Genomic DNA, 25508 nt, shown 5'->3' on the forward strand with positions numbered 1-25508 from the left:
AAAACACCAGGTTTTACAGAAGACACATCAAAGTTATTCAAGAACAAGTCTAATGCAGTTTCACATGTTGGCGTAACTCGCGTGGGCGATGTTATAACATTTTGACAGAGATGAATATTTAGGAGAGATTCTAACTCTAATTTCATCTTATTCTGGGTAATCATATTTATGTTTAGGTCACCTCCAAGAACTATTTGGTAATTATTATTGTTAACAAATTCTAACAGAGAATCTAAATACGATAAAAACAAACGGACATTGTTTGAAGGAGGGCGGTAACATACACAAAATACTGATGTACCACTTCTAATAGTAAGTATCTCATAAAAAGGAGAAATGCAGCAGAATTCAGACACCAACTCACAGTATACTGAACTTGATATTAGCATAGCTACACCACCACCCCTTTTGCCTGTGCGGTTCATGTAGTACGATTTGTAAGTTGGAAACGTAAATACATCATCTCCCGAAGCAAACCACGTTTCTGAAAACATCACAACGTCAAAGCATACTTGAGCTTCACTAAAAAAATATTCGAGTTCATCCTGTTTATTCCTACCCGATCTAAGGTTTAAATGAACGCAACTGAGGCTATTTTCACAACAAGTATCATACAAGTTTTTAAGATTAATAAGGTCTATAGGTGCGGTTGAAGGAAGCATGATAAAAAAAATATCAAAAGAATATCAGGAGGCTAACAGTGCAATGCGGTTAACAGTATCACAGCTTATCAAGGTCGGCCAAACAACGAATGACAACCGCGTTATCACCTTCTCTTTTCCTAACGAGAATTTTGCCGTTGCAATGCCATGAAAAACGATAGCCATTGTTCTGTGCCCAGCTTTTGCGCAGCGCAGCAGCTCTCTGTTTTGCTGGGTCATGTTCTCAGTGATAGAAACACCCGATGAGGCATCTCTTAGGACTTTGCGCTTTCCCAGCCACTTATCACGAGTTGATGGTTGAGCAAATCGAACTATGATTCCGGGTATTCTGTTTGGCTTCGACGGAAGTCTGTGGATAGCGCCAATGTCATTCCCCGTCAGGTCTGGCAGGTTAGCAATCTTGGCCACATCATTCAACCTACGTAGCAAATCCTCGTTTGGCGTGGCTGGGATGCCGTGAACTTCTATGTTTAGTCTCCGACTACGAAACTCGAGATCATTCACAGTAGCTTTCAGCTGTTGAATGTCACCTGAGGTGCCGTCCGCCTCCAATTTCCCAACGCGTTTGTTTAAACTACTAATGACAGTTTCCTCCTTAACTTGACGGCTCAGGATGTCATCGTACTTCTGTGACAATAGCTGGATTGAGTCCTTAATCTCTCCAACCTGAGCCGGCAGCCCTGCCAACGCATCAAGCCTCCTAGTTATATCTGCCAAACAAACGGCTAAATCAGAGTCCATGCTAGTTTTCTCCCCACTTTTAGCTTTCGAAGAACGGCAGGCAGTACATCGCCATGCCTTGCGACCGCTTTCGCCTTTAGTCTTAAATGTCGATTCCGACCCGCCAGAACAACTGCCAACATGGTAAGAGCACTCACATTCGTTGCACTTCAGGACGCGTCCATCACAGGGGAGGGGCTCACCACAAGACTGGCATGTGCTTGCCATGGTACGTGGTCCGGGGATTCACAGTCGCACTCAGTTCGCACGCAATTCGGCAGCATTCAGTTCAGAAAAAAAACACATTTAGCACAAAGCACTCAACAAAGCTCTGAAACACGGTGGCAACGGCGGTAGCGGTAAGGCGGTATTAAGAAAATAAGCCAATTTATCAACCTGGGTAGGCAAAAAGAGCTGATTAGGCGAACGTCCTTTCACCGCCGCCGCCGCCACCCGTGTGTCCAGGCACGATGTCGACGCCGGAAACACGTAAACACTTCCGCAGACTCAGTGACGTCAAGATGCCATTCCGCAGCCACGGCAGCCGTTTTCAGGTAGTCTGGGTAGGCAAAAAGAGCTGATTAGGCGAACGTCCTTTCACCGCCGCCACCGCCACCCGTGTAGCAACACACCCCACTGTATCAACTGTGATGGAGGACACCCTTCCTACTCCCGGGCCTGCCCTGCATGGAAACGCGAGAAAGACATATCACTCAAAGTCAGGGAAAACATTTTTTTCAAAGAAGCACAGAGACGTTTTTCAATCGTAAGTCACAGGACTTACGCTGATGCTGCACTCAAGGGGGCAGTGCGGCAGCAGCAGCTTCCAGTGGCCGTCCGGACCTAAGACATTGGGGCGACGATGAGGCCACCTGCGCCCACGGCGGGGTGGCCTCACCCCCTCCCACGTCTAGCCGTGCGTGGCTGTGCCGTGTCCGGGGAAAAGGGGATCCTGGGGGTTGAGCTCACGCCGGGTGCTTGGACCTTTAAGGCCCCCCGGCTGAGGCAACACACCCCTTTGGCCCTTGCTTCACGTAGACGGCACCCCTGGGCTGACCCACCCAGGGGAAATCGGCGGTCGCCTTTTCCTATCCCTCCCTCTGATCTTTTTCTTTCCTAGTTTCTTTCCTCTCTGTCCTGTCTCCTACTCCCTTCAGTTACTTCCCTGTTTTCGTAGGCGGCCTGGGTTAACCTTGTGCAAATAGCCAACCTCGGTCTATGCGCATTTGGTTATAGTAGCGGTGTACGGCTGGCGTCTGCATGTTTTCGATTCAATGAATCTTGTAGCGTCCCCATGTTGGGCTCCGTGGTGGGTGGCCGCCATCGCTGCCGAATCCAATGCCATTAGTATGCATAGAGCATTTCCCCTCATTAGTGATCGTGCCGCTTCAAAGCGCGTACGCACCGAAGACCTGACTTTCCTTAGCCGACCCATAGAAGTATTCCCACACTATCATGTGGTACACAGCGAGAAGACCGACAAAACAGCAAGAACCGTGTCCCCTTTCATAGTATCAAGATCACTGACAGCCACCTTAGGTGCTAGCTATAAAGTTACAAAAATGGCAAGTGGAGACCTCCTTCTAGAACTCCGTGACAAGGCACAATTTGAGAAATTACACAACCTCGTAACCTTTGGCGACATTCCAATCACTGTAACACCTCGTAGATCTATGAATTCAGCACGTGGAGTTGTATCCGACACTGATCTGCTTGACCTCACCGAGGCTGAACTACTGGAAGGATGGAAGGAACAAAATGTCACAAATGTAAAGCGAATCATCATCCGACGAAATAACCAGGAAATCCCCACCAAACACCTGATCCTTACCTTTTCCACAAGCGAACTACCGCAGACTATAGAAACTGGCTACACAACGACACCTGTAACACCTTACATCCCCAACCCTCGCCGATGCTTTCAGTGTCAAAGATTTGGTCATGGCTCTCAGAGCTGCCGTGGTCGACCTACATGCGCAAAATGTGGTGTTCAAGGCCATGCCTCGGACACCTGCAATGAAACACCACACTGCGTGAACTGCGACGGCGACCACGCTGCGTATTCACGCTCTTGTCCAAATTGGAAAAAAGAAAAAGATATCATAACACTGAAGGTCCGAGAGAACATATCTTTCAAAGAAGCACGCAGAAGGTGTTCGGTCTTTCACGGCCCAAGCTATGCTGATGCGACGCGTCAGGGGGCAGCGTCGCGTCGGCCACCGCCACTGTCCCAGCTCACGCAAAGTGAGCCACCGACCGTGGCGGCTGCCGCCACGGTGGCAGCAGTTAAGTCTGCTCCACCAACTAAGCCAGAGATCCCGGCTACTCCAGGGACGTCGGGTCTCACGACCACGCCTCGCCAGGCGAGGTCGGAAAAACAAACCAGCAGCTCGCGTACGCGGGCCAGTGCCTCACACGAGGCAATGGACACAACTCCGGTACCCTTGGTACCGAAAGAGAGGCGTAGCTCCTTGGAGCGCGCCAAGAAAACTAAAAAGCCGATAACAGGGCCCAACGACGGCCCTACTACTTGAGTTCTAACTTTCCGATTAAACAACAGCCACTTCCTTTTCGTACACACAGCACTACACTACCTCCATAATGGAAACACAAATTATACAATGGAACGTCAGAGGACTGCTCAGAAACCTCGACGATATCCAAGAACTTTTACACAAACATTCATCAAAAGTGCTGTGTGTACAAGAAACACACTTAAAATCCAAACACACGAACCTTCTACGCAGTTACATCATTTTCTGTAAGGACCGGGATGATGCCATCGCGTCATCCGGTGGTGTAGCAGTTATCGTTAATCAAGGAGTAGCGTGCACACACTTACCACTAAAAACGTCCCTTGAGGCAGCGGCTGCTCGAGTGGTTCTTCTGAACAAACTCGTCACCATTTGCTCTCTTTATATACCTCCGCATCTCCCACTGAATAAACATGAATTCCAGTCCTTAATGGATGAACTTCCAGAACCGTATCTGGTCCGTGGGGACTTTAATGCACATAGTGGTCTATGGGGTGACTCTCGCTGTGATACTGGAGGTCGTCTAATTGAAGAGTTCCTCTTCTCTTCCGGCGCATGTCTCTTGAATCAAAAAGAGCCAACATATTATAGCCTTGCCAACAATACGTACTCGTCCATAGACCTCAGCATCACATCTCCATCACTTGTACCTCTACTCAAATGGAAAATCGTTAATAACCCTTATGGAAGCGACCACTTTCCAATAGTTCTGAGCACACCGATAGCGAACGAATGTCCTCCACAGGTTCCCAAATGGCAAATCGACCAAGCAGACTGGGAAATGTTTCGTAAAATGGCTCTCTTAAGTTGGACCGACATGTGTGCTTTAAGCATGGATGAAGCTGTAGAATACTTTACTGCTTTTTTGATTGATGTTGCAAATAAGTGTACCCCACAAACATCTGGACTGCCCGGGAAAAGACGTGTGCCGTGGTGGAACACTGAGTGTAGAAATGCGCGCAAAAAGCAAAATAAAGCATGGAGGCTGCTTCGGGAATCTCCCACAGCCGAGAATCTAGACAGTTTCAAGAACATAAAGTCCCAAGGCAGGAGAACGCGCCGACAGGCAAGAAGGGAAAGTTGGCAGAAGTTTTTATCGGGCATTGATTCATATACACAGGAGGCCAAAGTCTGGAACATGGTTAGCAGGGTAGCAGGCCCGACAAGCACATTCACTTCCTCTAGTAAACACACAAGGCGACTGCTTGGAAGACTAGGCGAACTTCCTAGGTGCACACTTCGAACAGGTGTCGAGCTCGTCGCACTATAGTGAAGCTTTCCAAAGATATAAAACAAGAATCGAAAAACAGAAACTAGAGCGCAAATCCACAAAACACGAAGCATACAATGAACCTTTCTGCATTGCTGAGCTACAAGCATCGCTTAACTGCTGCAGTAATTCCGCCCCAGGCTCCGACCGTGTTGTATATGAAATGTTGAAACACCTGCCATCTGAAACTCAAAAAGCCCTCCTCTCACTGTATAATGCTGTTTGGTCTTCCGGCGAGATCCCCTCGGCCTGGAAGGAAGCCATTATTATTCCGATTTTAAAACAGGGCAAGGACCCATCCTCCGTTACGAGCTACAGGCCCATTGCACTAACAAGCTGCCTGTGTAAACTTTTTGAAAAGATGATAAACCGCCGACTTATACATTTCCTCGAAGCAAACAAATCACTCGACCCATACCAGTGCGGTTTTCGAGAGGGTAGATCTACCTCTGACCACCTTATCCGTATCGAGGCACAAATTCGCGACGCTTTTGTCCACAAGCAATTATTTCTTTCGGTGTTCCTCGATATGGAAAAGGCTTACGACACCACATGGCGCTTTGGCATACTGCGAGACCTCTCACACTTAGGTGTCCGAGGAAATATGCTGACCATAATCGAAAGCTATTTGTCCAATCGCACGTTTCGTGTTCGAGTGGGTAATGTCTTGTCCAGAATATTTGTTCAGGAAACTGGAGTGCCGCAAGGTGGTGTCCTGAGTTGCACACTTTTTATTATAAAAATGAATTCGCTACGTCTGTACATTCCACGGAACATGTTTTATTGCACATATGTGGACGACGTGCAGATCGGTTATAAGTCGTGCAACCTTTCAATGTGTGAGCGGCAGGTCCAGCTGGGCTTGAACAAGGTCTCTAAATGGGCAGACGAGAATGGGTTTACGCTGAATTCACAAAAACGCACTTGCATCCTATTCTCCAGAAAAAGAGGCTTTCATCCCGATCCAGACATTGACCTACATGGTCAGCGTCTGTTGGTAAAAACAGAGCACAAGTTCCTAGGGCTAATTCTAGACACAAAACACACATTCATACCGCACATTAAGTACATAAAAAACAAGTGCATTAAAACTATGAATATTCTAAAAGTGTTGTCACGCACTATGTGGGGTAGTGACAGGAAGTGCCTGATGAACCTTTATAAAAGCCTTGTACGCACGCGCCTAGATTACGGGGCGATAATCTATCACTCTGCGACACCAAGTGCCTTGAAGATGCTTGACACAGTCCACCATTTGGGCATTCGTCTTTCTACGGGCGCCTTTCGCACCAGCCGCGTGGAAAGCCTCTACGTCGAATCGGACGAATGGTCGCTACACCTTCAGAGATCTTACCTATCTTTTGTATATTTCCTCAAAGTGAACGCAAACAACGAACACCCCTCACACACTACAATCAATGAGTTGTCTGCTTCTGAACTTTTTCACAACCGTCCCTCGATGAGACAGCCGTACCCAGTTCGTGTGAGGGGACTAGCTGAAGAAATAGGTGTGCCACTTCTCGAACACTATCTAATGGCTCCCGCTGCCTATCTCCCGCCGTGGCAGTGGCAGCTTATAGATTGCGATGTTTCTTTCGTCGAAGTTACCAAGCATGCGCCACTTGCACATATCCGTACACACTTCCTCGAATTACAATACAAGTACCCACACCCTGAATTCTTTACAGATGCCTCAAAGTCTAACACTTCTGTGTCGTACGCAGCCGTTGGTCCATCCTTTTCCGATTCCGGTATTTTGCACCCTGATTCCAGTATCTTCACGGCAGAGGCTTACGCGATACTTGCGGCAGTTAAGCACATAAAGCAATTAAAACTACAAAAGGCAGTGATATACACGGATTCATTAAGCGTAGTGAAAGCTTTAAAAACTATGACAAAGCACACAAATCCGGTCCTTGTCTCGCTCTACTCTATTTTATGCTCGATTTACTCACTTAAACAACATGTCGTAGTGTGCTGGGTGCCAGGGCACCGCGAGATACAAGGGAACGTGTTGGCGGATCAGCTAGCAGCATCCGCCCACGAAAACAGTCCCAATACGTCTGTAGCTATCCCTCCACTAGACTTAAAACCATTCCTCAAAAGAAAGATCAGGGCCTTTTGGCAGAGCACATGGGATAGGAACACACAAAATAAACTGCGTCTTATCAAGCCGCAACTAGGTAATTGGCCGCCGGTATCGAAATCACGCTACACAGAAGTTACACTTTGCAGACTGAGGATAGGCCACACACATAGTACACATTCATATCTTTTGTCCGGAGGCGATCCACCTCTGTGTGAGCACTGTGGCGATCCACTAACTGTACTTCACACCCTACCACAATGTACGGAACTAGACGCTCTCAGGAAAAAACATTTTTCATCTACATACCTGCAATTCCCACTCCATCCTGTTATGCTCATTGGCAGAGAACCCCTTTTTAAATACCAGTCCCTCTTTGAATTTCTGAAAGATGTACGTAATTTTAACTTTATTTTTCTAGGCGCTCCGTAGCGCGGCCTCATGATTGAGGTTGCTGCTACGGTTTCCATCAAAGGAAGCACCTGCCTCCCGGCCTTTGGGATCAAAGGCCTTGAGGAGGCACTCGTGCTGTTATCCCGCCTTTCACTTGTAAATACCATGATCACTCGTCGTTTATCCCACACCCATAGATCACACCACTCGTCACTACCATAATTTTAGACTGTATACACATTTTTTACGCTTCTTTATGGCGCGTGATTTTAGGCCTCTATACAGCCACAATACACCCTATCATCGTAATCACTGGTCATCGCTAACACCACATAAAAGACATGGCGCTCTTTGGCCACCCATGGCCCTTGCGCCAAAAAACCCCACTAATCATCAGCACTACCGCCGAAAGGCCGCCAGAACTCTCTTGAGCGCTTGCCGAGAGGCAAGCTCAAGAGGTGAGCAGAACACGGAAACGATTACTTGACCTTGGGTCGGGTCTTCTGCGATGCAGAAGCATTACTCTATGATGGCATAATGGCAGTTCAGGTACTCCATTGGAATGCTCGCGGACTCTTACGCAACCTTGACGACATTAAGGAATTGCTGTCCGAATATAAACCCAAGGTCTTTTGCGTCCAGGAAACCCATTTAAAATCGACGAACAATAACTTTTTAAAACAATACGTTAGATACCGAAAGGATCGCGATAGCGGTCTTTCCGCCGCCGGTGGAGTTGCTATATTAGCAGAAAGCTCGATAGCCAGCCAACATTTGGCGCTCAATACTCCTCTTGAGGCGGTGGCTATTCGAGCCATACTGCTTAACTCCTTAATAACTATATGTTCTATATACATCTCACCTGACTATAGACTCTCAAAAACAGAGCTCGAAGACCTACTAGACCAGCTGCCAGAACCTTTTATATTGGTTGGAGATCTAAATGCTCATAATCAGCTTTGGGGCGATCCGCGCTGTGATGCGAGGGGGCGCCTAATAGAACAGTACTTGCTATCGTCGGGTGCATGTTTGCTTAACAAGGGACAACCTACATTTTATAGCGCGGCACATAAGACATACTCATCAATCGACCTCTCGATCTCCTCTCCTTCGCTCATGCCGTATCTAGAGTGGAAGGTGATCAACAATCCCTATTAATAGTGATCACTTCCCGGTGGCCTTGCAAGCTACTGGTAAGCAGGAGGGCCCTAGATTTCCTAAGCGATGGAAGCTGTCTAAAGCGAACTGGGAACTATTCTATGCGCTATCATCGCTGCTATATAGCACTATAGAACACCTTGATGTTGAGGGTATGGCAGCGTTCATAACAAAATAAATCATATCTGCCGCAAATGAATCGACTCCCAAAGGACCGGGCAGAAGGGCCAATGCTAAGCCATGGTGGAATGAGGAATGCGAAAAGGCGAAAAAGGATCAGAACAAAGCATGGGGCATGCTGTATCGCTATCCTACAGCTGAAAACTTAATAGAATTCAAGCGTTGTAAAGCAAATGGAAGGCGCATCCGACGTATAGCAAAGAGGGAGAGTTGGATGAAATACCTCTCCTCAATTAATTCCTACACAGACACGAGAAAAGTCTATCACAGGGCAAGGTTACTCAAGGCGCAACCCGCTAGCCCTCTTCCATTAGTAAGCAGTCTTAGAACCACACTTGAAAGCCAGGCTGACCGGCTAGGAGAGCACTTTCAGCACATATCGGAGCTCGGAGCACTACTCAAGGGCATTTTTTAGCCATAAGACAACGGTGGAGTCTTGCCATTTCCGTCCACAGAAACCCACTGAGGGAGAGTACAACAGCCCCATCACTATGCACGAGCTTAATGTTGCACTTAAGAGCTCTGGAAACTCAGCACCGGGGGCAGATCAAATCACATACGAGATGATCAGGCGATTACCCAGAGAAACACTGGAATGCTTACATGGCCTATATAACAAAGTCTTGTCCACAGGGCACATGCCGTATTCGTGGAAGGAGGCCGTAATAATCCCCATCCTGAAGCAAGGCAAGGATGCATCGGATGTAAGAAATTACAGGCCTATTGCCCTAACTAGCTGTTTATGCAAGTTGTTCGAAAAAATCATAAACCGCCGTCTAATGTATTTTCTGGAATTTAATGGAATCCTAGATCCGCACCAATCCGGCTTTCGCGTAAGCAGGTGAACGACAGATGACTTAGTACTGCTAGAATCGTATATTAGGGAAGCATTTGTGCACAAGCAGTATTGCCTCTCTGTTTTCTTTGACCTTGAAAAGGCATACGATACAGCCTGGCGCTATGGAATACTAAGGGACTTGGATAGCTACGGCATATGTGGCAACCTATACAACGTCATACACAGCTACCTGACTGACAGGAAATTTCGAGTACGGGTCGGTACAGCACTCTCCAAAACATACATACAAGAAAACGGAGTCCCGCAGGGGGGAGTTCTCAGTTGCACCCTTTTTATAGTAAAGATGAACTCTCTACGCACTGCTCTCCCACCGACGATATCCTACTCTGTTTACGTAGATGATATCCAAGTAAGCTTTCGGTCGTGTAACTTGTCCATTTGCGAACGGCAAATTCAGCTGGGCGTGAACCATGTCTCGAAATGGGCAAATGAGAATGGTTTCGCAGTTAATGTTGACAAAACTGTTTGTGTCTTAATAAATCCAAATCTGTTCAGCCGGCCCCTTGTATCAAAATCAATGGCTCACCCATATGTGTTAAGAATGAACATAAGTTTCTTGGGATAATTTTTGATGTTAGAATGTCTTTCATTCCTCACATGAAGGCACTGAAGTTGAAATGCCTGAAAACGATGAACTTGCTCAAAATGCTGTCGCACCCATCATGGGGAACTGACACTAAATGTCAGTTATCGCTGTTTAACAGTCTTGTTAAAAGCCGACTAAACTATGGCTGCGTAGTGTACCAATCATCCTCAAAAACGGCACTTAAGATGCTGGATCCGGTGTACCACTTAGGCATTCGTCTTGCTACCGGTGCGTTCCGCACAAGTCCCGTAAGTAGTCTGTACGTTGAGGCAAACGAGTGGCCCATGCAAGTCGAGCGTGAATACTGCAGCCTCATGTACACCCTTAAGCTATCTTCCATTCCGACACACCCCTGTGCAAAACTCGTGGCGGACACGTCTGCTCTAAGGTTTTTTGAAAAGCGACCGTCTCTTTCAAAGCCATTCAGTCTTACCTGTACCGCGACTGCTGCTCAAGCCGAAATACCGCTACAACAAGTCACTCAAGCACCTTCCATAGAGTGGCTCCCACCGTGGCAAAAAACCCACATAAAATGTGACATGTCTTTTTGCCACATAGATAAACAGCGCCATCCTCGTGCAGCTGTACAACAGCATTTCCTATCACTCCAGTACAAATATCGTGGCTGTCAGCAATTTTACACAGATGCGTCAAAGACTAGATAATCTGTATCTGCCGTTGCCATCGGGCCTGAATTCGCATCTTCACAAAGACTGAAGACGCACACAAGTATTTTTACCGCAGAAGCATATGCCATATTAACCGCCATAAAATACATCACTAAAATAACATTAAGAAGTAAGTCGCATTTACTGATTCATTGAGCGTTGTTCGTGCATTGAACACTGGCAAACCAAACAAAAATCCAGTCCTCAGTGATTTAGAAAGGCAATTAATTGCGGCATATCCGAGCACCCCAGAGATTACAGTATGTTGGGTACCTGGCCATGTCGGTATAGATGGGAACGAGAGAGCGGGTGCCTGCGCAGCAGTAGCCGCGCAAAAAAGCCGTGTTGACGTGGACACTGTGCCATACAAAGATCTCAAAGCGCTTGTCCACCGCATTCTACGTGAGAGGCGGCAGAAACAATGGGACCTCGAAATAAACAACAAGCTCCATACAGTGCAACCTCGTATTAAAAACATAGTTTTCCCCGGTCTTGATAGATACAAAGAAGTTGTTCTATGCCGACTCCGTATAGGACATACCTATAGCACACATTCCCATCTCTTAAACGGCTCAAACGCACCAAAATGCGAAAGATGTGGGAAGAACCTGTCCGTTTTACACGTCCTTATCGAATGTACTCAAATGGAGATGGAGCGGAAACGCCACTTTCCGGAGATCTTTAAAAGACATATCCCGCTTCATCCATCACTGTTTTTATCAGACAGCCCCATGGTTGCCTTTAACAAACTTTTACACTTTTTAAGCGTCGTCCAATATCTGCAACGTATATTCTGGCGACCCAGGTAGAAGCCCAGCCCTCAACTCTTAGGGCAAGGCTAGCCTTTATTCTTGGTGATATCGGTGGCTTGTCAGACCCTACCACGGTAGGGCCACTTGGTATAAGCCGCCAGATATGTTTGTAGTCCCTCAGCTACTGTTGTGCTATATGCAACATTTTATCTAATATGCACTGTATCATCACTGCCCGCGATACCAACATACCATTATTTGACATTCATTGCACATATTACATGTCATTTTCATAATTTTATTACGTATATATATTTTACGTATATTTAGTGCACTGGATTTTAGGCCCTTTACAGCCATGTTACACTTTGCCACAGTCATTGATCACACCGATGCATTTACATGTTACATTGCCTCGGCGCTCTATGGCCATTGTAGCCTTTGTACCATTAAACCATAATAATAATAATAATAATAATAATAATAATAATAATAATAATAATAATAATAATAATAATAATAATAATAATAATATAAAAGGGCTTGTTGCTGAGCTAGTCGGTTCACTACTTGAGAGATCTTGGTATGGCGCAGAGAGGACAGGGATGAAGTGAAGACACAACTACCAGACACGGGCACCAACTTCCGACTGTTTATTAACAGAAACCACGCCGATTTATATAGGCTGCCGAACAAGGTAATCTCATTACGGAAATAGAAACATCGACAAACTAACAATTCATCATGAGTCACTGAAACAGAGTAGAGGCATGCGCCAGAAACTGCACTGATCCGAGCTGCAAAATTATGCCAGCACACATGAACACATATATATCTTATTTCTCACTTAAATCTATTGATGGTGCACTAACGCACTGACTGCCTGCCCTTTTTATTAGGAATGCCTCGATTGTCTCTCTATCAGTGCGGCTGCTTGCTCTCCTTAGAAAAGTTGTTTGGCTGAAGTGTGACGCACAACCACAGCCCTTGCAGTGGTCTGCCAGGGGCCCGCCCATCTTGCTGCTGACCGCCAAGCGGCGTTCCCTGGCACGATCGTTGGAACACCAGCCCGTTTGGCTGATGTACACCCTACCGCAGCTTGGGGGAATATTGTACACCACATTGCTGACACACAGGATGTCACTGGCTGCGATCTTCTTTATATTTCACGTAATACCTTATGTTCACTGGTTCTCGTACAATATAAAGATTGCAGCCAGATAAAGTGTGCACATTGCGTTTTCTGCTCCATGCAATGTGGCCAGGATTTGCCCCTTGATGGCAAATAAGCAGCCGGCTGCATGCTGCAAGAAGCACGCCACGCGATACGCCGAGAGTGTCAGCAATGTGGTGTGCAATATTCCCCTAAGCTGCGGTAAGCTGTACATCATCCAAACGGGCCAGTGTTTCAATGATCGTGCAAGGAAGCACCGCTTGGCGGTCAGCAGCAAGATGGGTGGGCCCTTCGCAGACTGCTGCAAGCGCTGTGGTTGTGCGCCACACTTCAGCCAAACCACTTTTCTAAGGAGAGCAAGCAGCCGCACCGAAAGGAAGACAGTTGAGACATTCCTAATAAAAAGGGCAGGCAGTCAGTGCGTTAGTGCGCCATCAATAGATTTAAGTGAGAAAGAAGTAAGGTTTTTGAAAGATAGCCTGTAGACGTGTCAAGTTTAGGTTGTGCGCTGCCCAATTTGCTTCTCACTTGGATTGATCCTGTGATGGACATGTGTTCGTGCATGTGTGCTGGCATGATTTTACAGCTCAGGTCAATGCAGCTTCCGGCGCATGTCTCGACTCTTTCAGTGGCTCATGATGAATTGTTAGTTCGTCCATGTTTCTATTTATGTAATGATTACCTTGTTCGGCAGCCTATGTAAATCGACATGGTTTCTGTTAATAAACAGTTGGAAGTTGCAGCCCGTGTCATTTTGTCCTCATCCTCTTTGCGCCATGCCAGTTTTTCTCAAATAGTGGTATAAAATTGCCAATGAACATATAATTGCTTGACAAGAATGTTTCTGGGGGTAAATTGTGGGAGGCTATTTCTGACAGGTATACATGATGGTGAATGGAGCTGAAGTTAAAGAAAAGCTATACCTTAACACATTATAACAAACAACTGCTAGCTTTTTCATTTAATGGTTTTACCCGACTTACATATTAGCTAGAATTATGCTCGAGACTACTTACCTTACACATTATAACAAACAAGTGCTAGCTTTTGCATTTGATGGTTTTACCCGAATTACATATTAGCTAGAATTATGCTAGAGACTATTTACTTTACACATTATAACAAACAAGTGCGCGCTTCTTCATTTGATGGTTTAAGCTAGCTGAATTACATATTAGCTAGGATTATGCTAGAGACTCCTTATGAATTACAGTTAAAAACGAACTTCACCATGCAACGTACACTTAACTTATTGGCTGCTCAGTGCTCTTTTATTTGGCCTGGCACTGACACCCATGCTCGTTTTTAAAATTTTATTAAAAGGCACGATTTTAATTCCTATATAACTGAAAAAACCTACAGTTATAAAAACCGAATGGCTGTTATGGCAAGGTGTGTGTCCCCGTCCGATTTTTCTGCATTTACGTCACTGTGAAGTTTATTGATTCCTTTTCCACTTACTGCACGTAAATGTTGTAGATGTTGAGGCACAACAAGCCTGACAGAAGAGGACATTCGGGATGTGTTCTTGTAACAGCTGCTGCAGATGGCATTGCAATAAATTCCTTCAAGATTCAGCAACGCTATGATTTCAGTTTGTGCAGTTTACCGAACCAGTTTGCACTGTGGCTCTACAAGGCAGCCACCAAAACAGCTGGCCAGCATCCATGCCACATTTATGAAAACTTTCTCACCCATAATTTCACCTAGCTATGACTCGTAAGGAATGTGGTTTACTCCTGTCACCCTCTGGAACAAGGTCAATGAACATGTCAGCTGGAAGATGCTCTCAGGTCCAGCAGGAATGTCTACTGCTTGAAGCTAGGAGTCCAGCAATTTACAGCTGAGACTGACATGTGTTCCTGCTGGAAAGTCATGCTTTCCAGCCAAGAGTGAAATCTTCTCTGGCTGGAAAATGCATGCTTTCCAGCTGGGAATAATTTCCAGTTACAGCTGGAAAATTCATGCTTTCCAGCTGGGAATGACTTCCAGTTACAGCTGGAAAATGCAGGCTTTCCAGCTGGGAATATTTTCCATTTCCAGCTGGGGGTATTATTGAACGGGAAATTTTTCCAGCTGGAGATATTTCCAGCTAGAAAAAGCATTCCAGCTGGAAAAGTATCCAGGTGGGAAAAATTTCCGGTTCAATAATCCAGCTGGAACTAGAAAAATTTTCCACCTGGGAGGGCTGACGCGCTGTAGTTTTGAGTACTGTGGCGGAGCCTGGTGGCGTGCGCCGAAGTTGCTTGGGTAGTCAAAAATGGACGCCGACCGGTGAGTTAGTTCTCACTTTCTTTGAGCGTTTTACCTAATTTTGCGCGTAGTTTTCAGACTCAAAAAGTGCTTAAAACGTACGCAGAAACTTGTCCGCTATGCCTGCAAAGCCTGACATGTTTGACGAGCGATCCCTGCTTCAAGAAACCGGGCCGAAAGCAGGTGGACCGGGCGATGGCTCTGAGCAGTGCGCGGTCCCGAAGCGCGGTAGCCGCCGTTATTGTTGCGTGGTTAATTGCCACGAACATGAGGGTAAGGATTCTAATGTGCGGTTTTACCGGTTCCCCTGGAAAGCCGTACGAAGTGGAGCGACGGAACCGCTGCCGTTCGACGCGTGAAGTGAGTACGCGAGAAAAACGTGGTCTGCTACGTAACGCGCTGATTAATTTTCTTGCACGCGTTCTATATAGGTATATATTCCCTGTGTGCAATCCTGACGGCACGCCGTGGCTGCCTACGGTGAACACGATGATATGCAGCCCGCACTTCGTGGGAAACGAGAAAAAAGATGCCATGAGTCACCCTGCATTTATGTGTCTACGATTTTTCCGGCAGCTTACAGCCGGCCGCTTCCAGATGACCCCTCAACTGGACTTGAGAGGTCCAGGCCCCCCCTTCGAAGCGAAGCTTTGCCACACAACAAACATTGCGTGCCGTCGCTCCTCGACCGCCAGCGCACGCTGACAGAATTTGACGAATTCCCTGGAAGCAAATGTTGAAAATTACGACCGTGCATCGTGCAAAAGTGTGTTTGCGACTGAATGCGGCAGAAAATGGCACACGTCGCGAATGCGCTCATTCGGGCCGCCGGCGGCTAGCCTTCGTCACTGGACCTTTCTTAATTCCGTTTCGCCGTGTAATGTACATCATTTTCGCTTTCTTAACAGCAATCTTTTCGTTTATGCACTGTCGCTAATCGTGCGAACATGCCTCGTAGAACTTGCCTCGAGTTCAACGTCGTATGAGATTCGCTGCACTTGCGAGTTGCAGCGCGCCGAAACGGTTCCTTCAATCTCCTGCACGTCGTAAACATACTTGGCGTTGACAAGCTTCTTGCCTTTACGCAGATTGCTTGGCCACGCCAGAAATTGGCCGAAATCCAAAGCGCAGCACAACCGACAGCGGCGGCTCTATTGTGCATCTGAGCTTAGTGCTGCATGGGGCCGCCAGTCTGCCTACTCGAAACCAACGAACTTACCGTAGGGGGCGCTTTTTACCACCGCTTTGGAGTTTTGTGATATCATTTGGCTTAAAGTGTGAACGCCGTGTGAACGATCGCCGTGTGAACGATCTAGCCATGGTCAAAAAGACCGTAAAGTGTTCAGGGTGCGGAATGGGATGGAAAATAGAGATTTGTACGGATGAGAAGACAGAGGGAGCTGACGCCAAGTGTAAGCAATGCAAGTTAGAGGCGAAAATGGAAATAATGATGGCTGCCCAGAATCAGCTCATGGTAAGAATCGCCGAGCTGGAGAATGCGTTGGCGACAGAGCGGGAAAAAAAAGATGGCTATGGGGGAAAGGCTTAAGTCAGCCGAGGAGGGGTTAACAAAGGTAGTCATGGTGAACAAGGAAGCAAGCGACAGCGGGAACAGCGGGACATCGACGCCCACAGTGGTAGACGCGAAGGGGGAAACAGGTTTGGAAAAGACAGGTGCAAGGGTCACAGGACCCAGCTTCCGCGAAGTAGTTTTGGGAAGGGGAGGGGACAATACAGCAACAGTGGCACGCGCTAGTAACCGAGGCAGTGGCCAGGTGCGGCACAGTCCAGCAGAAAAGTCGGAGCACGTGATAATCGCCGGGGACTCGAATTTAGTTAGATGCGCAGAAGCAGTCAAGGAAAGGGTGAGAGGCGACAAACGAGTTTTAATAGGGAAGTTCCCGGGACATGGGCTGGGATCAGTGATGAAACAAGCTAGCGCAAAACTCGCAACTAAGGCTAATGGACGTAACCTCGTGATAATCGCGGGAGGTCTAAACGACGTCTTGAATGAAGAATCAGCCGAACTAGCGACCACATTGGCGAAAGGGGTCGATGACATGCGCGCCATTTCCCCTCAGGTGCAGATAGTGGTATACACAATACCGGAGATACCCGTGCGTGATGGCAAACTGCAAAGAGTGGTTGTTGACGCAAACAAAGAGATATGGCAGATGAGTCGAGAGAAAGGCATCGAGGTAATGGAAATAAACAGAGAGGTGCACAGGTGGGATGGTTTTCGAAGAGACGGAATACACTTCGATAGGAGGCTTGGTCATGAGGTGGGTTGGCGACTTGCGGGACGCGCAGTAGCTTTTTTGGGGGGCACGCGGGCCCTTCGGTGCCCAGGGTAGCTTGTAATGAGGAAAACAACCAGGGGGACTCTTTGACAGGCAGTATAGCGAAAAACCAGAGAAAAGGTAAAAGAAGGGAGAAGGCGCGTGTTGCAATTAGTTACGTTAACATGCAGGGTGGCAGAAAAAAGGCAAAATGGTTAGAAATTGAGGGACAGTTAAACAAGAAACAGATAGGTGTTTATGCGGTTACAGAAACACACCTTAGAGACTTGGAAGAGCCACCACATATTGACAATTATATTTGGGAAGGATGTAACAGGATCACATCAGAAAGGAGAGGTGGGGGTGTTGGAATGCTAATGCATAGCAGAACAAAATGGGATAGAGTGAAACAGACGTGTTCAGAGCACCTCTGGGTTTCGGGCACAGCAGGTGGAAAGAAAACGTGGCTAGGTGTAGCTTACTTGTGGACGGGGAATAACTGCAGAGAAAAGAATCTGGAGATAGTGAAATGCATAAGCACCGATATTAAAGAATTTGGTCATGACGCCGAAATAATCCTTCTTGGGGACATGAACGCTCACATTCATGACCTTGACGGATATTCAGACACCAATGGCAAGTTATTGCTAGATCTCTGCGAGCAACATAGTCTTGAGATAGTTAACGTGGGGCCTAAGTGTGAGGGGCAGATCACGTGGGAAGTCGGAAACAGGCAATCGAGCATTGATTATTGTCTCATGACAGAAGGAATATATGACAAACTTAGAGAGATGAGAATAGACGAGGAAGGCATTAACAGCTTGGGTAGTGATCATAAACGCATAAGGTTACAAATGGGACATAAAACTGAAAATAAGAACGTAGAATCAAAGTTTGGCAGCTTGTATCTAAATGACAAACAAATAACAAATATAGCCGCAAGAGTCGAGGAAAAAGTAGACCAACTACCAGGCAAAGACTGGAAGTATAGTGAGCTGCTACATGTAATCACGAGAGAAATGGAAAAGGAGAAGAAAACTATTTGTTGGAAAGGAAAGAGAAAGCCAAAAATTGGTGGAACAAAGAAATCCGGGAGGCGATCGAGAAGCGACGTGAGGCATCACGGGAGCACAGACAGGCAAAAAAGGAGAAGCGGCCACAGGACGAAGTCAACCAAATATGGGAAATATATTTAGGGCAAAAATACATTGTGCAGAAATTAGTCGAGGCAAAAATTAAAGGTGAAAGTGAACGCTGGATGACAGAGATTCGCGAAAAGAAGAAGGCCGCGCCTAGGATATTTTGGAGCCACCTAAAAGCGCTAGGTAGGAAGTCTGTCACAATGCAACAACGTTTGGTAGATGAAGGAGGAAATCCATTGGAAGGGTACGAAGCGCTAGGTTACATCCGAAAGATAACAGCCGATTCGTTTAAAAAGGTCACCCAGGGGATTCCCCCGGTGAGTAAAAGTATGCAAAGGAGTGCAACTGACGAAGATGTCGTACTAGAGAATTTCAATTGGAAGAAGGCCGAAGGAAAAATTCCTAAGCGCACTACTCCGGGCTTAGATGGGGTTCTCGTCAGCCTCGTTAACGAACTCGGACATAACACTAAAGAAGCACTGCTGAAAGCCGTAGAAAAGTGCTTACAGGAAGGGAAATACCAGACGGTTGGCGAAAAAGTAGAATTAACTTGTCACGTTTAAATAGCGCCAAAACGTCGGCGCGGACCACCGAGCACGGAGGGAGAAAAAAAATTCGGCAGATCCCACGTACCGTGGGAACCGATGTTATGCGAAGCATGCGCGGGAAGGTGATTGGCGTAATTTTTCACATTGAGCGAAACGTTGCTGAATGACGCTGTAGAAATATGGAAGGGGTATATGCACACTCATATGTTGAAGAGTCGCACATCTATTGTACAATCAGTTGTTCACAGTTGCGTAACGATGGCAACAGCAACATGGGTGTTACCAACACCAGACGCGGTAAGCTGATATGTAGTGCTTATATTCTTCAAAACTGGATAGCGCGAATCCGAACAGGACGAAGAGGAACACAGAGGTACAGGACAGACGTTACTCACAACTAAGCTTCATTCAGGAAAGTTTCCTTCGATATATGCACAGCCGAGTGGCACGCGCAGGCGCACTGCACGTACGTTACTGTCACAATTACAGTTATTATGCTTATACTTCTCCGTTATGACGGAGAACGCAAGCATGTTTCACGAACCCGTGTGTATGTGTAGAACGGGTTTTTGACAGATCTTGAACAAGGCGATCATCACCGTGATCAGTGAGCACCGCTGGACCGAACTTGTTAATCGGAGCCGTTCGTAATCGCGGCTATGAGGAGTCTAAGTGTAGTGAAGTGCGAAGTATAGTGCAGCTGGTGGAAATCCTGGATGCCTCTTACGATGAAATGATGTATTATACCTCCTGTCATGGACGTGGCAACGAGGTCTTTTGATGCCCTCTCCACATCCAATCCGTCTTTCACGCAGTATAATCTCCAAGCATTGTTGGGTATTGATAAATCATTGTTGAAGTCACCGGTAATGATGAGAGGCCTGGTTCTTTCAGCAGATTTATTGTAGGAAGCATTGACGCCGGTTGTTGCGTAATCCACGTGGTCCACGTTGCGGACCACGTGGACGAGTGGATGATACTTGAGCGTCTTCCAGGGGTGTTCTGTCTTCAGTTTCCTCACTTTCCTTGCGTCCGCCGTGGTGGTGTAGCGGTTAAGGTGCTCCGCTGCTGACCCGAAGGTCGCGGGTTCGATCCCGGCCGCGGCGGTCGCTTTTCGATGGAGGCAGAATGCTAGATGGCCGTGTTCTGTGCGATCTCGGTACATGTTAAAGAATACCCGATGGTCAAATTTTCCGGAGCCCTTCGCTACGGCGTTTCTCATATCATAGCGTGGTTTGCGGACATAAAACCCCGACAGATATTATTTATATCACTTTTCTTGCGTGTCAATGTGTGTGTTCGCGGTTACTGTGTTGCTTGAGACTCTGTATTACCTGTGGCACATACCCGCATAACGTTAACTCTGGTTTACGGGTATGTGCCACGCGTGACTGAGAGAAAGGGTTTCGTGACGTACGCGGCAGGTATTTTGCGTTATTCATGTCATGACCAGTGAATCATATTCGTCATACACTGCTCCCCAGCTATGCCAATTTTGGTATATTACAAGTCATGGAGGCGACCAGGAGAGCGCCCAGACGTAGGCGGCTAGATAGATAGATAGATAGATAGATAGATAGATAGATAGATAGATAGAAACGCCCAAAGTGCCTGAGGTTCGCTAAGAAATGCTTCGCATTTAAAAGAAGAGCGTGGTGGCACGGTGGCACGAAGCGCGCTCGCAGTGTTCGGGCCAGGGCGTGCAATTCTGAGCTCGGACGAGCGGGACGTTCTGCCGGCCGAGACACGTGGGCACGGAGGACCACGGAGCCGGGCGAGGTCCAGGGTGGCCAAGGATCCAGGTGCCAGGAGTGGAGTTGCTGACTGCATCGAGGGTCGCCGAGCGGTGCCGAGCCGTACCGAGCGACGCGCCAGACTCAGACGTGGGCCGCGAGCCCATGAGCTGTTCACCCGAGCTGTACCTGGCGGTGCCCTGGCCAAGGCGTGGATCGCCGGGGGGGGGGGTGATTCTTAAAAGGAAGAAGGAAATAAAAATGAAAATTGGGTGTAGAGTGCACGATAACTGTCTCTCAAGTGAGGACACCTCAACCGATACACTCACGGGGGACTGGGGATTGAAGGGACAGTGAGAGTGAAAAGAGATGGTAAAAGAAGAAAAAAAAAAGGAAAAAAAAAGAAAGGTATGAGTGGAAAAAAAAAGGGTGAGGGGGGGGGGGGGCAGGAGAACGGGCGTCCGAGTCACCGTGGTGAGCGGCTAGAAAATTCGTTCGACTAGGCCGGCATCCTCGAGAAAAGCGAGTAGGGCCGCAAGGGCTGATCGGCGACGGTGCACGTGGCCGGTGGGATGGAGCAAGTCCTGTAGGGTCGCACACGGCAGTCCGACGAGTCGGTACTTCATGACGAGCTGCTTCCGCGCGGTGTTGAGAGAAGGGCAGTCAAACAATAGGTGGCACAGGGTTTCGATCGCGCCGCAATCGGTGCAGTTCGGTGCAGCGGCGCCGCGAAGACGATGCCTGCGTTCCGCGGGCCACACTGACCCGGTCCTCAGGGCAAGAAGAAGCGCGCGCTCGCGGCGAGTGAAACCAGTGGCTGGGATGGGAGGAGGGGGGTGTCCGGCGGCGACCCGTGCGTCCGGATGCTCGCGCACCAGCTCCCGGCGAAGGTTGTTGCGTGCCGAGTCGAACGAGCTGGCGTAATCTGTCAGCGAAGTCTCGGCGGAGTGTGCTCGTTTTGCGAGCTCGTCTGCAGCCTCGTTGCCCGCGATGCCGACGTGTGAAGGGAGCCACTGAAGGACCACGTCACAGCCTCGTTCTGGGAGGGCCAGCAGGCTGAGAGCGGCGCGCTGAGCAAGAAGGGGGCCCCGTTCCTCCCTCGCGAGCTGGCGCAGGGCAGGTTTCGAGTCGCAGAAGATTGCTGCGCTAGAGACGGCCGGCGAATTGCGCAGGAGGTCTGCAGCCAGCTGGAGCCCGACTAGCTCAGCTGTTGTTGAGGATGCACAGTATCGCAAGCGGCACTGTCGTTCCGAGCTGAGCTGAGGGGCTATGCAGGCGGCCGCGGCTGAGCGATCCTGTAGGACGGATCCATCGGTGAACACTTGCGTCCTCCCGGCCAGGTACTCATACATCCGCGCCGCGGCCTCCTGAGCAATGGCACTGAGGGGGGTGTGGCGTTTGGATCGAATGCCCGGCAGGTGCAAGTTCACTCGAAGGGGCACTCGACGGTGAGGGGGTGGCCAGCGCGAAAGGCGTGCGGGATCGTCAGCCACAACACCGTCGTACACGTCGATAAGTTGACCGACACGTGAGTTTGGCACAGCACGTAACCGCGAGAGGAGGGGACCTGCATCAGGCGCTCGGTGGAGACGCTGCAAGTGGCACAATGCGCGCAGGTCCGCCGTGAGCGACGCAGGCCACGCACGAGCCTCCGCGAGGGTCTCGGCCACACGAGAGCCACGAGGCATTCCGTGACACATGCGGATGACTCGGCGGTGGTCCTGGTCGATCAGTCGCCACTGTGGCGCCTGGAGTTTGCAGATCGGCAGTGCGTAGTGGATGGCAGACAGAGCCATCGCCTCGTAGATGGTGCAGGCGAAGGCAGCGGGGCAGCCGTTGCCACCTGCGAGTAGCTGGCGCACGGCCGATTCCACGCGACGCGTCGTCTGGCGTACACGTCGCACCGCCGGGAACCATCGGAGGCGATTGTCTATCGTCAGGCCGAGGTAGCGGACGTTGCTACTCCAAACTATTGGTGCACCATCCAGCTGAAGGCACGGAAGACGTCGTCGGGCTTCAGCACGGGGGTGGACGACTAGGGCCTCGGTTTTCGGCGCCGAGATCGTGAGGCCGATGTTTCTCACGAAGGCGGCCACACATTGGAGGGCCTCCTGCATGCAAGCGCGCACCACCGAGCACTTTCGGGTCGGTCCACGCACATACAATGCGACGTCATCAGCGTACACCACTGCGCGAACAGGGAACACAGCCGTTTCTGGTAGGCACTTGACGAGCGGCGCGAGTACCAGATTAAACAGAAACGGGCTGAGGACGCTGCCCTGTGGCACGCCACAGCTGACAGATCGCGGCGCACTTGCCGGTGAATGAGCTGTCGCACCGCAGCTGTGGCGAGCAGCATTCCAGCACGGCGCAGTCGGTGCTGTGCTGGCCAGAACCCGCCCGTGGAACCGCTGCGCTCGGGTGGTGATCAGGACGTCGGAAACAAGGTTCGAGGTCGCACTGGTCCCGGCATCTTCTAGACGACGCCACCGCTGCTCGCAAGCCGTGAAACCACGGGACTCTTCCTCCTCGAGGGCTGGGTGGTCGTCCCGACGGCACCGACACCACCAACTTTTGATATCCTTATATTTTTACATAAATGTTTAAATACGTCTCCCTGTCTGTTTCCTGCGCTGCTGCACAATAGGGGAAGTGCTCGAACCGTCCTAAACATCACAATTTTCTGGCGTCCGCGACGGGACCTAGCTCTAGCTCCAACTTTCAGAGCCGCACTTCTCTTTTGTGCAGTGGGCGGAAATGGATTGGGAGAAGTATATTCCGATTGGTAAGGAACTTGGCTTAATGGGTAATGAATTGAAAGAGTGGATTGAGGAGCAGCAGAAGAAAGAGCATGGCAGACGTGCTGAGGATAGGGACGCATCGCGAATAGCGCACGAACAGGAGATTGCTCGTCTGGCGGCGGAACAAAGTCTGCTGGAGGCTAAGTGTCGCATTGCTGAGCGCACGGCTGGGACGGTTGGAACCGGTGGAGAGCGCGTGGAAGCCAGCAGCGAAGCGTTCAGGAGCCCCCACAAGCTTATTCCTCCCTACAATGAGGGCCGCGACGAACTCGACGCGTACATTCAGCGCTTCGAGCGGGTAGCCACCAGCCAGGGATGGCCAAGCGACAGGTGGGCGCTCTCATTAAGCTTATGCCTCTCAGGAGAAGCTTTGAGTATTGTCAGTCGTATGGCTGCGGAGGATGCCACAGACTACGAGAAGCTGAAGCAAACGTTGTTGCAAAGGTTTCGTTACACCGAAGAAGGATATCAGCAAAAGTTTCGCGAAGCTAAGCCGGAGAATTCCGAGACAGGGCGACAATTTGCTGGTCGGCTGCTCGGTTACTTCGATCATTGGCAGCAGATGGCAAAAACAGATAAAACGTATGACGCATTGAGGGATATCATTGTATCCGAACAGTTTTTGCTGAGATGCGATGAGAAACTCGCCATCTTCTTGAAAGAGCGAGGATGCCGAACGCTCGATCAGCTAGCCGAAACGGCTGACCATTATTTGGAAGCGCAAGGCCTGACAAATATCGCGAAAGGGAAACAGGAAAGACCAAGTGAAAAAGCAGACTTGCCGAGCAAGAGCCGAGAAAAAGAGGCCGGAAAAGCAAAAGTGCAATGCTTTTTATGTGGCAAGCAAGGTCATCGCGCTGCAGACTGTTGGACGCGGTCAAAAGGGCCGAAGCCCTCGTCTTGCTGGAAGTGCAGGAAGCACGGCCATCAAGCTGACGAGTGTCCAAACGTAAAGAGCCGCAACAAGGAGGCGTCAAGTGCTGTTGCCGACCATGACTATGCGCCTCTTGCCCGGAACAAGGAGACCTTGGATTCTACCCCTTCATCAGCAGAGGAAAGTACACCATCGGCAAAAGAAGATATTTGTCTTGGTCTGCTAAGACAAGAGATGCCAACGGCAACCGGGTATCTCGATGGACAGCCTGTGACGGTGCTAAGAGACTCGGGATGCAATACCGTGGTGGTCAAGCGTTCGCTGGTACCGGAAAAGAATTTCACCGGTATCACACGCACTGTGCACCTTCTCGACGGCTCGTCGTGGCAGCTTCCCGAGGCAAGGGTATACATCGACTCTCCGTTCTTCCGAGGACCGACACTGGCACTCTGCATGGAAAAGCCACTCTATGATGTCGTTCTCGGCAACATCGACAGGGTAGTCTTCCCTTCTGGTTCTACCACGTCACATCACCTGTCGGATGTCGCAAGACTGCATAAGGAGTCGGCACCAGCAGGGGAGCCTGTTCCACATCCAAGCGTGTCACCAGACTTACCGACTCTTAGTGCAGCGACAACACGAGGGACCAGGGACATGAAGTTACCTGTGGCGGCATCGAACGCACTAGATGTGACCCCACAAGATCTTGAAAAGTTGCAGAGAGAAGATCGCACCTTGGAGAGCTGTTTTTCGGCGATCGGGAAGACGATGACGAAGCGATCAGCAAACATAGAGTATGGTTTGCTTAAGGGAATACTTCACCGACGCTACAGATC

Source organism: Rhipicephalus sanguineus, chromosome 2 (genome assembly GCF_013339695.2).
Source record: "Rhipicephalus sanguineus isolate Rsan-2018 chromosome 2, BIME_Rsan_1.4, whole genome shotgun sequence".
In the NCBI taxonomy this organism is placed as follows: Eukaryota; Metazoa; Arthropoda; class Arachnida; order Ixodida; family Ixodidae; genus Rhipicephalus; species Rhipicephalus sanguineus.